This window comes from Ambystoma mexicanum, chromosome 11, assembly GCF_040938575.1.
Source record: "Ambystoma mexicanum isolate Mex_15411 chromosome 11, UKY_AmexF1_1, whole genome shotgun sequence".
Classification (NCBI taxonomy): Eukaryota; Metazoa; Chordata; class Amphibia; order Caudata; family Ambystomatidae; genus Ambystoma; species Ambystoma mexicanum.
This window is the reverse complement of record NC_090934.1, coordinates 563,869,802-563,887,050: the sequence shown is the minus strand read 5'-3', so window position 1 is coordinate 563,887,050 and position 17,249 is coordinate 563,869,802. Positions and strand designations below refer to the sequence as shown.

The following is a 17,249-nucleotide window of genomic DNA, read 5'->3' as shown; positions in this document are numbered from 1 at the left end:
TACTCTCAGTCCTCCTCTTCCTCTGCCCAGTGTTTGTGTAGAAAGGGAGGGGGTAGTTGGAACGTTGGAGAATCCAATAAAATAGGATGGGGTACGGGAAAGGGTGGGATACCGCGCCTCACCCCCACTCCCTGAAGATTCTCCAACCAGGTGATCCTCCCGCACTGGTCCACCCCCAGGGTCTGGACCCAAAGGCGATGGCTGTGCCCTGGCCACCCAGGTGATCCTCCCGCACTTGTCCACCCCCAGGGTCTGGATCCAAAGGCGATGGCTGTGCCCTGGCCACCCGAGAAAGAGAGATCCCCGGGGACTAGCAAGTGAGACACCCTTTGGTTTCTCACAGGTGCCAACCAACCACATCGGAGTACATTCTTTTGGCCCATTTGCCGTTTACGGAGGAGTTTATCCCCATGTACAACTGTTGAATCATCGGATTAAGGTGTCCAATGCCATCCTCGGGCACTGAGGGCGACTTAAATGCTATACGCAAGCTGTTTATGTTCACTGTACCACACACAACCGTTTTTGGGTGTGCTCGTCTAAATTTTGACTTGTGCCACCATGCAGTATATAGTGTTTTGGGTTAAGCAATAATACATGTTTTTACTCAAACACATACAAGGTGCCTTCTTGATTCATTCATGGTATAACATTTATAATAATTGTTTTAATCTGTTTATAACCCTCTACTCACTGGGGGCTTAGGGTTTAACCCAATCTTTTTTGAGAGCATGACTTGAAACACCAAACCCCCTTTTTATTACCCAAATAACAGAGGGAAAAACAGGAGTCCTGGTGCAGAAATATTGCAGAGCACTTTGTTGTGTGACTGGCACATTATGCATATAAAAAGGGACTGAGGGGTACTGGTGCGGGCACTGGGTGAAGTCTGCATGTGTCATAGCCATGCGCCACCCACACATGGGCTCTGACATCTTTTGCTATGCAAGTGTACTGGTCTCATCCCCATGGGACGGACAACCTTTAAGTATGGCGGAAAGGGGGGAGCGGCTGGGGCTCAGTAGTACAATGTGCAAACCTTTGTATTGGAATGCAATCAAAAAGCACAGGTGAGATATTTTTAGAATCACATCAATTAGTTTTCAGATCCCTTGATGACGAAGTAAAATACAAAGTCATTCACCCTGAGCATACCATAGTATACATATTTTTAATAATGGTTTATTAAGTGATTTGTGTACTTTGAAAGTCAGGTCTACTAATATAGCGTGTTCATGCAAGTCAAGTCAAACAGTAAGAAACATTTGCTTATATACCTCATGCAGAAATTGCACATTGGACTTAAATTCCAAAATCATCTACTAAAGTATCTGCTTCCGACTGAACATGTCTAATTTGCAAGTACTAACTATACTGAAATTGTGAGCACATCCGGGTGCTTTAGTTCAAAGAGTACTCTTAAAAAACACACTTCCACTTTAACTGTATTGTTAGGGAGAATTCTCAGAAATGTGCTAATTCCGCTCTACCTTAGAGACCCCCAGCTCTTTTGCTGGACTCTAGGACTTTTTCATTTTTACCTGGAGAGAGTGAGACCCTTTTTCCCACTTTCACATGTATTTTAATGCTTTTGGTTTTTGGAGTCTGACAAACTCCATAGGCATCTTTTTACATTGTGGCACACAGCACCTTCAGTGTAGTGCTACAGGGAAGTCTTCCAGATTTCCCCAAAGGTTTAACTACCATTCTCTTGGATAACTACTGTTTCCAAGAGCAGTAAAGTGAAATTGACTTTACTTACACTTTTAAATTTCTAGACCCAGCACATACTATCTTACAATAAGGTGCTGGAGGGGTTACATAGCATCTCCTTTGTCGAGCTTCCCATGTAACATTTTTATGTTATCCTTTCCTCGATGAAAGGCTGGTGGCAGTGGTTTAGTTTTTACTACCGTGGTGTGTCTTTATGGTGGGCTGCGTTCGCAGCTGCAGTAAAGCACCCTTGGGTGCCATTTCTGTCAAAATGGCCACAGTATTCTTTTTTTGCCATTTCTTTGTGGAAAGGTCCTTCTTGAGATTTACTCTGCGCGCCAAACCAGGTTTGTTCCCTTTGTTAGTTTTGTGTTTAGAGGGATCCACAAGTGAAGCCCTCCTCTGGCTTCAGGGTGTCTGGTGGCAGCAGGAAGTGAGGGAGGTGCCCGAAACTCCCTGTGCTTAATCTCCTAGGACACAGGAATGCACTCCTAGGTGATTGGCCGGCTGTCTGTCCAGCAAGGATAGCCACCCTGCTGGGGGATTGACAGCAAGGCTGGAAGGAATGGAGAAACCTGCATAAAAGGCGAGGCTTTTTGGCTTGGAAGGCAGAGTCGACCACTGGACGAAGGAATCCAAAGAGAACTTGAAGAGGATGCCTGCTACAACTCCTGGACCGTTGGTTTGCCCGGTGAAACCATGCTGCTGTGCTGAAACTCCAAATTCGTATTGACAGAGAAGCCCCTGCAAGGACGACTTCTCCCTTTGAGTTGGTGGGACCAATCAACTCCAAAGTAAGCCACCTGGACATCCTTCATGGAGCCAGTTGAATTTCCACAAAGTTGCTGCTGGAAACCGAAATACCAGGGAGAGGAACACCAGTTTGTGTGCGTTGCTTTTAAGCTGGCCAAGAGCTCAAGAAGATCGTCCTGACTCCCAGGAAGCAGGACTGACCGAGCCTGAGCCACCGCAACAGAGTGCTGGAGCCCAGATGCAAGGAAAGTCCATCTCGACAGCCAGGAACTGCTGTGGTGCAGTTTGCGGTAGACACAAGGAGCTGAAACACCGAATTGCCACTAGTTTGAAGATTGCCGGTTGCTGTCGGTAACCGTCCCATTGCAGTGCAGGAGTCCCCAAAAGTCCTCCCAATTGTCCCCACGAGTGAGACCCAGGAACACCAGGATCTGCAGAGCTGCACATGAACAGAAGTCATCTGCTGCCTTTTCCTCTAACTAAAAGGTACTGTAAAGTCTAAGAGAACTTATCTCTTCTTGTAGATTTGCTTCTACTCTTCACAAGCCTAACAGCTTGTGGCCCTACATTGATTCTTCTTCTTCACTAAAGACTTCTAAAACATTGTGCAAAGACTTTTCTTACTTACCTGCAAGAAGTGCTTCGGCTACATTGGGGGTCATTACAAGTTAGGAGGTAGCCATGCCACTATTAGCGGCATGGCTACCCCCTTACCGGGTACCGGGTTCCTTGAATGAGGAATTACCGGGCCATTCCGACCTTGGAGGGCCCAGTAATTCCTCATTCAAGAAACCCATCCCCATTCCCATTCGAGCCCCATAAGGCTCAATGGGAATGGGGAGGGTGCTAACGGGCCCGTTAATAACGGGCCCGTTGTTAGCCCCCTGGTCTGCTAGCGGGACCCGCTAAGGGCACCTGGTAAAACCATGCGTCCTTAGCGGGTTCCCACGAGCAGACTCGTAATGAGGCGGTAAGGGGTTGACGGCTCCGGCACCTTTACCTGCGCTGTTAACCCCTTACCGCCTCACTCGTAATGACCCCCATAGACTTTTAAATATTGACTTTGGCCTAGCCTGTTTCACTGAAAGACTCTTCTCTCCTCAGACACTGGGAAGGGTTAAAAAGTATTTGCCTGCTTAAGAATATTTGTGATCTCTTGCTTGTTCTTAATAATCTTTTCTTTAACACATCTCAGTGCTATTCTAAATGCTAACAGTAACATCTCAATGTCCACATTGTCCTAACTATTGATGTCACCTGAGGGTGTATGAAGTGTCTGTATGGCATCCCAAATGGGTGCTTGCTGATTTAGGAACTAAGAGTGTGCATTTGGAAGGTATTTGTGTGTTGCTAGTATATTGCTCCCTTCTAAAGAAGGCTTAAACAACTGACCGGTAAAAAAGAAAGAATTGTTTTATCAAGAGACCTTGAGTTTAAGTGTTTGTTTGAATACTTGCCACTTTGAATATTTGTGTAACCACTCTACAGCTCACGTTGATCCCTCTTGGGATAAGCCTGGCTGCTCTACCACACTACCAAGCAGTGTAGTTCAGACTTATACCAAAGGTTGGGTCCTATAGCCAGAAGGCTGAGATTGTTGTAGTACATCCTAAATGTCCTACCCCAAATCTGTATCTAACATGTATATTCTGGCTTTACAAATAATAATCATTGCTATTGACATATCGCATAATGTTAATGTTAATCAACTCTTATAAGGCGCAACTCGCCCCAAGGCCTCAGTGCGCAGCAAGTAAGGAGCAAAAAAAGGGAATGGAAAAGCCAAGACAGGACGCCGGAATCATTAGGAAAGTTTAATCATCCGAGTTAAAATGAAATGTTTTAAGAGATTTGTTAAAAGGAAGAAACTCAGAGCAAAGACGAAGAGAGAGCGATAGTGAATTCCAGAAGCGTGGAGCAACAAAGTCAAAACTAGTGTCTGCAAAGTGAATAAGCCTGTAACGTGCCTGCTCATGTTTGTTGAGATTACTGGACCAAAGTGAGCGGGAGGTACGAGAATGCTTGATCCCTGTCTTCAGGTAAGATGGTGCCTTATCCGTGAGGCACTTAAAGGTGAGAGACAGCACTTTGTAAGTAATGCAGTGCTTAACAGGAAGCAAATGCAGAGAGTTACGTGCTTCAGAGACTTGATTCCTTTTTGACAGGCCAAACACTGCTCGAACAGCATTATTTTGTGCCACTTGTAAACAGGCCAGGTTAAATTGTGAGGTGCCTTGCCAGAAGGCTGTTTCCGCAGTCAAGTTTAGAGTTGACCAAATCAACAGCAAGGGCCACAGTGTTAGAATTGGACAAAAATGGTTTGACTTGTCTAATAAGACGTGTCATGTAGGCACAAGAGGCCTTCAGCTGACTAACATGTTTTTTCATATTTAGGTTAGAGTCAAGGTATACCCCAAGGGTCTTGACCCAAGGACTGGTCTTAATAGAAACTCCAGAGATATTGAAAGCAGAGTATCTGGAGTCGAGCCTAGCAAGGCGCTGAGAGGTAATGAAGATCATGAACTCAGTTTTATTACCATTAAGGGCAAGGGAGTTCTTAATCATCCAACCTTCGATAGTGACATAGATGGAGGTGATTTTGATAAGATCTAGGTCAAAGTTGGCAGTCAGTTTGATCAACAACTGAGTATTGGCGTAGTTAGTGTAACTTACGCCGATGCTATTGAGAAGATCGAAGAAAGGGCGAATGTAGAAGTTAAACAGAGTAGGAGAGAGGCAACACCACATCTAAGCAATTCAGCAGGAGAATTAATTACCCCAGAAGAGACACAGGATATTCTAGGACACAATAATGGGGACAGCCAGCACAGGGCGCTATTCGAACAGTTTGCAATGGCTCCTAGTCTCTCCAATAGCATTTAGTGATCAACAAGGTCGAAAGCCGTGGAGAGATCCAGGAGCATCAAAAGTGCAACCTGTCCCGAGTCAACAATGTGACATAAATTGGCTTTTAAATCAACCAAGACAGTTTCCGTGCCATGGAGAGCACGAAAACCTGACTGCATGGAACCCAGTAAGTGATTGCTTTCAATATGTTGCTGTAGTTGTGTGAAGGCAACCCTGTCTAAAATTTTCATCAGTAAAGTGATATTGGTAATTGGGCGATAATTCTCCATATATGCCTTTTTCAAAACAGGGGAGATCCACACATTTTTCAAAGAATCGGGATCAGTAGCACAAGCAAAGTATGAATAAATGAATCTAGTAACAAGAGGGGCCAGACAACTAAAGACGTCCTTAATCTTACCGGGAGGACAGATGTCATCAGGGCAGGAGGATGGCTTAAGGTGCTGAATTATGTCTGACAGCTCAGGTTCAGATACTTCTTTAAAATAAGGATGATAGTGTCAGAGGAACACAGGTCGAGAACATTATCAGATGTTTTATTGGCAGGAGATGCCAATTTAGCTTACAGTGAAACTATGCGGATGACATGGTAATTATAGACCAGACTCCCATAGGGCTTCAAAGAAAACTCACAGCTCTAAGAACCTTTGTTGAAGAGTTAGGCCTTGAGATTAATGTGGCTAAATCGGAGATCCTAGTATTGGAAAACCAAAGGGGAAGACTCACAAATAAAAAAAAAACAACATGGTCCATAGGAACAAACAAATTAAACAAAGTGCCGCACACAAGATACTTGGGGACAATAATCAACTCGAGTATAAATGACACCCCAATGACAAAAAAACTCTTAAACAGCTGCAAATTATTAACAGCACAAGGCACCATTCTACAGCAAAAATATGGCAAATTTTCTTATGAAGCGGTAAGAAGATTCTACCAAAGTAAAGTATGCCCAATTCTCACGTATGGTGCCGAGAACATGTTCGGGTGCGACCACAAAATATGGGCCCGTTGTGAAAGCATCTTCTGGAAAAAGATTCTCCAGATCCCACTAAGTACACCCACAGCGTGCGTACTGTATGAGATGGGTCTCTCCACTCTTAACGCGAGAATCACCTGGAACAAATTAGCGCTATTCAGAAAAACCCATGAAGCAGCAAACTTACCCCCCGCCAAATTCCTGACCGAAGACAAAGGACAACGAAATTCAGCATTAGGGGAGTGGAAACACCAATGTAAAGAAATCTTGGCGCAGTTGGGTTCAGATGAAGACACCCTATGGCAGAATCCAGAGCTAGTAAAACGAAAACTACTAGACAGGGACTGGATAGAAACTTACGAAAAAAGAGCTTCGCACAAAAGTATGCTGAATACTCCACCTGAAGCAAAAAGACGTAACACAATAGCGAAATACCTAATGCTATCACCATGCAAACGACTGCGAAGACTATACTTGAAATTTCGCTTAAACATCTATGAAACGAAAGAGATCCTAATAAATCGAAGGAAGATCGCGGCAAGAAATTTGAAATGCAGGTTATGCGCAGAAGAAGATGAAAACCTAAAGCACCTAGTCCTGCACTGTCCTGAACTCAAAGTTCAACGAGAAATATGCTTAAAGAAAGAGAGATGTCGAGTCTTGTCATATGGTATGGAGGAATGGTGGACACACCTCCACATCGGAGAAAGTAAATCCCTGCTGTTCTCATTGATGCGATTCCTCGACCAAATGCAAATGCGGCTAGAGGAAATCTCTCCACACGATAAGGTCAAATCAACCACAAACGAATGATTAGACGAACAGTGGAGACACGGATCAAGGAAGTCATCAATTCTACATCCAGAGTTCTGAAAACGGAAGGCACAAAGCGTACAGAACGAAAAGAGAACTAGAAAAATCGCCAGAACATAGAGAGACATCAATGTGTAGGCGAGACAAGTAAAGGGGAAAAAATGTCTTCCAGTTGCAATGTACACTCTTGCTTTTAGAGGCAATTGCTACATTTTAAAAAGTGTTTTGCGATTTTGTTGAAAAGTTTTCAAAAGTTTGTAAAAACTGAATGAAAAATAAAAAAAAAAAAAAAAAAAAAAAAAAAAGAAACTATTTTGTCACGATGATGATTGAGCTTAGCATTGAAGCCGTGCTGAATATCGAGGCACCACTGGTCACTCTTGGTGAACACATGGTCATCTTCTAATCACATTCTAAGTCCATATATGTTCACCCGCTCTGATCTGCATTAGATATCTTTGCTCTGGTATGTGTGTCTTGCGCTATGCTTACAAACGGTCACCTCAATCCATGCTTGAACACTTTTATATTGTGTGTGGCTGCTAATTCTTAGTTCTGGGTCCAAGCCATGCATCTATTTCATTTTCCAAATCTACTGATCAGCACCATGTATTTACTATGACTGGTATAACATCCTTGAGGAAGTATTGTTAAAAAGTGCACTGCAGCAATGCTAGAAGACAGGTAACCTGGTCACAAACAGTTAGTCTTGCCCTTGAAATGTCACTAGTTTAGTATCCGTATTCCAATAAAGATGAAATAGGAAATGGGACTGTAAACGGAATAACTTGCCTATTGAGTGACCTGAGATTGTGGATGCTGAGGGGAGCCCTGTTGGTGTCAGTGCCCATGCTCCAAAATTCCTTTAAGGGCCCAGTTGACACAGCTGCCTTAAAACTCCCAAATATGCAGTCTTGCTGTTGTCAGATCCTTGGTCGGCATGGGGTGGGGTTGCAGGGGATATGCATGCAGATTTAACCATGCAGAAAGGCCAATGCAGAGCATGCACGATTATTACTTTAGTTTCTGAATGTCTTTTAATAAAATTAAACAAAAGTGTCTGTTAAAGACCCTAGAAGAAAAAAGCAACATTGAACGAAAAGACAGAAAGTGTCCCATCCCATCCATATGTGCTAGAACACTGATATGTCAACATGTGGAAATACAAAGGGAATGACCCTGTACTGGCGAGGGACCCTCTGACAATACACAAGAAATCTATGAAACTGTACAAAATGGCATGCTTTTTTATACACATTAAAATATAATAAGGTGAGAGGATTTCATTTAAATTAATTACTGCAAATGATGAGAGCGTGCAGGCACTCTAGATCAGGAGAACAAGCCCTACAATCGAACCTGCGAACTGTGACAAGGTCAGTCGTCTGACCCTATCAACACTGGATGGGGACCCCCCCCTCTCAGCCTGGAGTGGAAGGCCTACCAGGGTGCAAGCCAGAGCCAGCCCCTACCACAGAGTAGAAGTTGGCAGTTGGGAGGGCCCAGTCCCCTGTACCTTTCCTTATGTGCCAGTATGCTTGTCGATGGTACCACTATTGATCACCCCATACCTATGTTGCAAGATGCTGACCAGTTTCCAACTTTATTCCTTAGAAAACCACATATACCAGCAGCCCCAAGTGTGGTCCTACAAGAAAACAGCCCACAAGAGTCTAAAGATAGAGACAGTGTACCAGCGCACCCCAACAGGCAGCGAGGTGAACGAAAACCACAACGCTGTACAGTCTATAACAAGTGTCAGCACGTACACAGAGCAATGCTATCTGCTCCACGGCAAAACAAGGCTCGCCTGTAATATAGCTGTGGAGCAGTTCCTTGACAAATAATGCAATCGCTCGATACAGGAATAACGTTCACCTGTAGCCTCAGAGGAGCTCCGTAATCCAGATTACAATCCCAAGGACTTTTGGAACCAATCCACAAACTGGAACATTTACTAAAGCGAGCTTCGATTTACAAACTTTGGGCGCCCCCTACTTGCATTGTGTGGATTGTAACACCTCTTCGGAGGGCATGACATGGATTAGTTGGCCCAGGGAACCAGAAGGAGAGAACCAATGGAGGAAGGAGGGGGTGGGGGGGATAAAAGATGGTACAGGAAACATGAAGCTGTGGGTTGTTTAGATGAGGTCAGAGGAGGTGGACCAAGAGACCAGAAGGAGGGTGGACGGTGTAGAGAGGTGTGGAGCCATTTTATACTAATGGTGAGATATTGGCTCATGACAGTGTTCCTGTGTAAGATGTGTAGGTAAACTGGTAGTATGGTGGAGTGAAAGGAGGGTGACTGAGGAGAAGGTAGGGAGTAGTAGTAATAGTGTAGAGGTGGGAGTAGTAGTGGTGCGGAGGTGAGTAGCAGTGGAATGTAGGTGGGAGTAGCAGTGGAACGGAGGCAGAGTAGCAGTGGCACGGAGGCAGAGTAGCAGTGGAACGGAGGCAGAGTAGCAGTGGAACGGAGGCAGAGTAGCAGTGGAACGGAGGCAGAGTAGCAGTGGAAAGGAGGCAGAGTAGCAGTGGAACGGAGGCAGAGTAGCAGTGGAACGGAGGCGGAGTAGCAATGGAATGGAGGCGGAGTAGCAATGGAATGGAGGCGGAGTAGCAATGGAGGCCTAGGTTGTTCCCAGAGGAAGTCTGCATAGATAATGTGTTTGCCTTTATGCCATCATGAAAAGAGATGGATTTTAGATAGATTTCGCGCTCTGAAACACTTGTGTAGGAGAGCGATATAAACAAAATATAATTTCATTTTCATTTAGTAAGGGTTACCAATCACAAGTACCAGCCTGCAGTCAAGGGATGCCTGGGTTAGGGTGAAACTCCCTGTCCCTAAGTTAGGGAGCTAGGGGCGGCCATTTGGCCTTTTCTGGTTTACAAATAAAAACCCTTTTACTACATCTGGGAGTTGGTGTTTTCTTGAGAACATCTATGTCAAAACATAGTCTAACGAGAATATTTCTCACCCGCTAAGAATCTCTAACTTTGACAAGGGGCCTTCATAAAATAAGCATCGATATTACATTTTGTTAGATACAACATTGCAAGAGGCAAAGTTGCTGTTTAAAATAACCACTCCAACAGCCGATCGTGAGGTCCAATATTGTAAGCAGGAAATTGTAGTCTGGTTTTCTAGTAGCCGCATGCAATTTTAAAAAGAATGTTTGTTTGCATATTGTAATAACAGCACTTACGGAGGCAGTAAAGGTTAAAACTGCGACAGGTTTGATTTGTTTGGGGCAGGGCACAGCCAGGTATCACAAGGAACATAGGCTGAATGCAAAGTTGTTTTTCTCAATCCAGAGATACCCATCACAAACCTGCCAGTGTCACGGTGCCACTATCCTGTAAGATTGGATATACAACCACCATTGGACAGTGAGCAAACTGTGAATTATCTCACTGGATGAGCAAAGCCTATGTGCCCTCACTTATACACCTATGTTAAGCCCAATGCACCAATACAACAGCTGTGAAACACAGATGGAGCTCTGTGCATTTTGATGAGAACACAAATAACACCATCACTGGACAGTTGCAGTTCCAAATTTCCATACATACACCAAATATGTCTTTGAATTAGACTTCACTTTTCATAGCCGCGTGGTTTCATAATCAAAAGCATGGAAAACAAATGATGATATGTTTCATTATTGTGCTGTGTGGACGGCTTTTAGATAAGTGTTTTTCTAGAATGAAATGTTATTACAAACCTTTAAATCACATTACCATATTGACTCGTTTAATTATTCTAGAAATTATATTAATGAAAAAAGCTGTTTTTGTGGTTGAACTGAGAACTTCTTTGTTAATATGTATTCCTCGAGGGTGCATCTTCTGCATTTGCGTTGCAACACATGACTGCGTTAATACGTTAAAAGTACGATTTGCTCCTGCAGCTGCTTAAATCAGGAGCAAGGGCGTATATTCCAGATTAATGCTGCCAGGGCATTCGACCTTAATGAGATCACATCTGAGAGAAAGTTCTCTCTAGAGGACAGTGGCCCAACAGGTGTTGGATGCAGTAATAAGTGCTTTCAAATGGCAATAATGCTATATGGAAAAATACATTGTTATGCGATGCAGAGTGGGTGTAAAGACAATTGGAGGGAAACAAATATGTGGGTTGGCTATTCCTTTAAGAAATTACTTACCTAAACTTCGGAATATTAGGTTTTAGAAAATACAAGTAATTTATTGTAGGTTTTAATATAATGATTCATTGATGTTCATCCTGTGTCATTGGAACTAATGTGGTTAAAGTAACTACTTGTGGTTATATTTATTCGATCTGTTTTTAGGAATGAACAGGGACCTATTCAACCACAGCTAATTTTGGCATATTTCACTGTCTATTTGTTGGCCCTTTGGGCCCGATTTCCAATAATGTTACCGACTTCTTCCCAAATGTTGTCTATAACATATGCCTAGTACTTGCCTGAGGGAGTGATCGCAACCTAAATACATTAGGTTTTTTTTCCTTTATACATAATTTGTTGATATTTGATACTGATTCCTATGTGTCGGTGCCTTTTTATCCTAGTGCAATACATACAATGAAAAATATGTTAACATTATATTATGTGTGGAATATCCCAATGGCTTCTCCCCACCCCCCCCCCCCCCAACTGGCTGTTTAGCACAGAATCCTACGGTTTCTCCATTGATTGCAACATCTCCTTAAAAGAACACACTGCCATGAAGACACATACAGCATGGTGCCAGCTCTTACTTTGCGCCAAATCAAACCCTTCATCCATGCCTCAGAATTCAAATCGGTCTTGGTGGCCCTGGTGCTGCCCAACCTAGATGGTGGCAATACGTTCCTGTCAGGTGACCCAACGACTACTCTGGACCCTTAGAAAACTTTCCAGCACACCACACCAGACTTCGAAGGATTAAAGCAATTACACAACTTTACCCCCACTCAAAGCACGAACATTGCTTACCCCGCCAAGCCTGCATCCACTTCCAAGACAGCCTTCATCACTTATAAAGCTCTAATATGCAAGACACCATCAAACTCGGCTGAAAATGTCCCCATCTCCGAAAGTCAAAGCAACACCATCTCTAACACTTTCAGTGGTTTATCCCTTCCCCATTCTAACAACCAGAAAAAGAACCATAGAAACCTTCTTTCTTTGTTACATGTTCTATTGGTCTGTCACATTGTTTTAGAAACAGGATTAACAATTAATGTGGTTCAAGCCAGGCTCAAGAAGTAGGGAAAATCCCTAATTTCAAGAGTAATTTCAGGTGCAAGTCTGAGAGAGCTTACTCTAGAGTTCACTGCAAACCTATATTAACATCAGTTGTAGAGAGTCTTCCAGCAGTTCCCAATGGCCATTTATCCATTCCCTATCCTGACAACCACAATGCAAACCCTTGAATCCTTAATTTCAGTGTCCCATGCTCTGTTGGTTCACCACAGCAGTTTAGGTTGTGTATTGCCCTGGTTATATACAGGTTCTGAAAGGAAATACTGTGGGAAACTGACAGGCGTCATCAGAATGGATGAGCAGGATAGTGGTTCTGATGTTGCATGGTCCTCAATAGAAAATGCATGACCGAATGATGAAGATGGTGCCAATGCTCTTCCGAGGACATCTGAATCACTTGGGAACCTTTCCAAGATGAGGCAAGTGGTTGGAACTTCATGGTTTGGTATCTCAGGTAATTCACAACGACTGCCAATCAACGATCAAGTCGGAACTGGTTGAATGGTGAACATTAGAATTGTTTGAGCTCCAGATGTCTAACAACGGTTTCCGGAGAACTGAAAAAAATATTCAAGACATTTGTGCAAACATTTCAGATGCAGGTAGGGTGAACTATTGGAGCTACGGTGCTGTGCAGCTCTTTAGTTCATTTCAGGTACATCTTCAGTGCCGGAAGGTGCAGACAGAGCCCAACTGAGAGAGTGATATGATATGATGTGGCATTTCTAACGCACCTGTACTCAAGTGTTTCTAGGTGCGACAAAACAAGGAGGGGGAAACGAGGGAGGACAAAATAAAGATCTTACTAGGCCTTGTGTCATTCGGATCGCGCAAGTGCGGGGAAGAGGGAAGGGGAGAAGTGCCAGGGGGAGGGGAGCCAGTGCAGCCAGCGGGTGGCTCATAAGTACAGAGAGAAGGGACTGTAGGGTTGAAGATACAGACCCTTAAGTGCTGGGGAGCCCGGAGGCAGTGCAAGGGCAACTGTACATGGAGGAGCCTGGGCCTGAGTTCAGAGGGTGACCAGGTGACCAGTGCGCAGAGCAGTCAGATGCATCAGCAGGGGAGAGGAAGAGAGAAAGCAGAAGCCAAAAAGGAAGGTCTTGAGTTGCATCCGGAACCGGAGGTGGTTCTGCTCAAGTCAGAGAGGCACAGAGTCTGTTCCAGAGGGAGGCCCCAGCCGAGGAGATCTGCCCCCAACTCTCTGCTTGGAGAAGCGTCTGACACTCAGAGAGTTGGAGATGGATGAGTGGAGAGCTCGAAAAGGAAGAGGTTTTGGAAGAGAAAACTGAAGGTAGAGCAGTCCCAGGCCCCAGAAAGCCTTGTGGGCAAGGCAGGGGGTCTTGAAGTTGATCCTTGCAGCCGCAGGAAGCCAGTGAAGAGATTTCAGAGCTGGAGATATACGATACCTGGGTTTGGGGGCCAAGGACAAGTCTCTCACTCCTGTTCTGGATAAGTTGTAAAGGTCGAAGAGTAGAGGCAGGAAGATTTAGAAAGAGGCTGTTGCAATAGTCCAGCCTAGAGAGGACCAGAGCTCTGGAGAGTGAGCTTCTGGGGGAAAGTGAGAAAAGGATGAATACCTCTGAGGAGGTGCAGCTCCTAGTTTGACTTCTTAGAGATGTCAGAGATGTGAGGAGAGAAGGAGATGGCGCAGTCGAAGATGACACCAAGGTTCTTAGCCTCACAGGAAGGAGCAGGAAGAGGGCCCAGAGTGGGCAGCCAGAGAGAGAGGAAAGGAGGGAGCAGGCGCCCCAATCAGGAGGATCTCAGATGAACACCACAAGTAGAGAGAGAGCTAGAAGAGAGGAAGGACCCCAGTTGGAACTGAAAGGGTCGGTCGTCGAGAAAGGAGGTCAAGCAGGCCAGGGCCTGATCAGTAATACCAAGTTTGTCCCAGAGACGATTCAGCAGGATGGCATGGTTGACTGTGCCAAAAGCAGAGGATAGATCTAGGAGAATGAGGATAGAAGGGAGGTTAGAGTCAGGATTGGAGAGCAAGTCTTCACAGGTGTTCAGGAAAGCAGTTTCCGTGCTTCTGACAGCTCTGAAACCAAACTGGTGGTCATGGAGGCAACCAACAGATTCAGTATGTAGATTAAGATGGGAGATGGCCAGCTTTTCTAAGAGTTTGCCCAGGAAAGGAATGATGGAGATTGGGCGATAATTTGCTGAAGAGGAAGGATCAGCGGAAGGCTTCTTTAGAACGGGGTGCACAAGAGAATGCTTAAAGGGGAGGGGAAAGTTCCAGTGGCAAAGGAGGGATTGCAGAAATCGGCCAAGGCTGGAGCAAGGGTGTCAATGTGGTCCTTGATTGTTCTGGATGAGCAGGGGAGAACCTGCTTTGATGACTTTCATAGATTGGACTTGTCTAGAAACAGTCAGGGGTGAACAGGGGAAAGGAGGAGGAGAGACTGCCTCAGACGGGCCATGCGTGGTAGAGGAGGAGTAAGAGGAGGTAGAAGAAGAGAGGGTGGACAGTATGTCCCGAGTTTTAGTAGTGAAATGAGAGGCCAAAGCCGTGCAGAAGGTCTGGGAGGTAACAGGAGAGGTAGAGAATGCAGCAGGATTGGCCAGTTCCTTGCAGAGTTTGAAAAGTTCGGCCGAGTTGTTAGATGCCGCAGAGATGCAACATTGGATGTAGGCTCTCTTCTTAGAGAAGCCAGTTTGTCCGGAAGTGTGCTTGAGGCCCTCCACTTCCTTTCCGCCGCCCTACACTTGTGTTTAGGGGCAGCGAGGTAGAAATCGTACCAAGAGTTGCACTTGGATTTGGGCTTCAAGCAGATCCTCATGGCAGAGGCAAGGACATCCAGAGTGTTAGAGATAGAGAGATGAAGGTTAGAGAGGGCTTTGTCAGGGTGTGAGTCAGCCAAAGGTGCAGGAGGAGGAGAGAAAGTAGCGGCAAAAGCCTCAACTGACGCATGCTTCATGGGTCGGATGACCAAGAAGGTAGGTGGCAGTGCTGGAGTCGGCTTGACCTGTGGGGAAGAGAGAGGTGGGAAGAAAGGAGAAAGTGATCACTCCAAGAGAGGAGTGGTGAGAGGGTTAGAGATGAGGAAGTCTGAGGCGATCAGAACATCCAGGGTGTGTCCTGCAGAGTGAGTCAGGCAAGAGGGAAGAATAGAAGGAGATAGAGAAGGAATCGCATGGGTTGCAAAAGATTCCTGAAGCGTGGTAGTATCCAAGTGGATGTTCAAGTCTGTTAGCAGGAGAAGTTAGGAGGATAGAGGCAAGGAGCATGGAGGAGAGGTCAGCCTACTCAGAGAGGAAGAGGGAGACCTGGCCAGGTGGCCTGTAGATAGTGCCCACAGTGAGGGAGAGGCCAGGAGAGATGGAGAGCCTGCAGACCAGGCATTCAAAGGAGGAGTAGTGCTGCATTGGAATGCTAGAAGCAGGAATCCACTCTGGGAACATCAAGGCTACACCCCCACCAGGACAGGTGGTTCAGGGTTCGGAGAGGATCTTGTTGCCATTGGGAAGGAGAGTGTCGGAACTTGTGACAGAGCTGGCCATGAACCAAGTCTCGGTGAGACAGAGTACATCCAAATCAAGCTCTTCTAGGAGATGGCAGATGTCATAAGAGTGTTTGACAGCTGGACAAGAGTTCAGAGTAGCGATGTGGAGCAGGTTGCCACATTTGAAGGACTTCCAGGGAGGGGTACAGGCCAGAGGGACACCCTGCGGAAGTGTTAGTGCTGACCCAAGAATGGGCAGAGTGCTAGTTAGTAATGCTCTCCTAAAAGTAGCAAGGTTACTTTTGGGTTTCTTTTGGGTTATAGTTTAGTTTGTTGGTTCTGGTAGCAAGCCTCAGACATCCTTGTTTGCTGGTGCTTTTGTTATCCAGTGTTTCCTCCTCCATGGGTCAGGTCCACATAAGAATAGTTCAGAAAGGCTTTTCTGGGGCCAAGGCTTCTCAAGAGCTTACTAATAAACTGCGCCCACCAGGTCAAAGGGCGGGATCGCTATAATTAGTATTTACGCCTACAATGAGGACTTAGGGAGAACACTGGGTGAACCAGATTGGGAAAGTGCACAGGGCCTAATGGCAGAGTGTCAAAATATTAGTTTTGGTTTCAAGGCTCCAACAAAAGGCTCCAATTAAATGCTCTGGGTGAGCAAATAAAACAATGTAGGGCTTGTCTGAATTGCATATAAGGCTAAGGCGAATGAGATGAAGGTTTAAAATGTGAATGAGAAAAGAATGTGTCACAGTGGTGTCTGAAACCACTAGCACAAAACATTTTTCTCTGAACTTTACCACTTGCACCCTGTGCAACCTTGTACAACCTCTTCCACCTGCCTTAATGCAGGCTGCCTGGCTATGTACTATTGATCCCTCTTCACATTTCTCCTAGTTCTTAAATGTATCCATTGCTACCACCACCACAATACCTGACAAACTCAATCACCTACTGCCCCTCACACTCTTCACTCTCAAGCCCTTCTAATCTATCTACTCCCATACTCCCTCATGCTTCCACCCCTTCATTAACGCTACTGGAACAACCTACCCTTAGAAATCAAGAACTTTGCCACTGTGTTGAGTTTTAAAATCAACCTTAAAACAAAATCTCCTCAACCTAGACAGCGTTTCTTCGCAGTCATGCAGCATCGCCATTGTCACCTGAACCTCCTCTGATAAATATTCCATTTTGTATCCATGTAAATACTACATTCTGTAAATAGTTGTACATTAACAGTTTAGCCCAAAGTTCCACCTTTCTCAATGGCCTCTTTGCCATAACCCTGCACCCCATACCATTGTAAAGGTGCAGTGGTGGAAAGGGAACAAAATTGGTGGGGATCCCACAAGGGCCGGGGTGGGTGCAGAGTTTGGGGGAGCAGGATGCAGGATTTCGGGGTGGCAGAGCTGGCAGATGACCTCCGATCAAAGGAAA

General features: G+C 45.2%; 1 protein-coding gene across 4 annotated transcripts in view; it reads right to left on the bottom strand.

Moving 5' to 3' along the window:
- LOC138503575 (golgin subfamily B member 1-like) overlaps positions 1-17,249 on the bottom strand; it is a 1,546,163-nt gene that overhangs the window by 1,148,163 nt on the left and 380,751 nt on the right. The gene's annotated exons all lie outside the window — the stretch shown is intronic.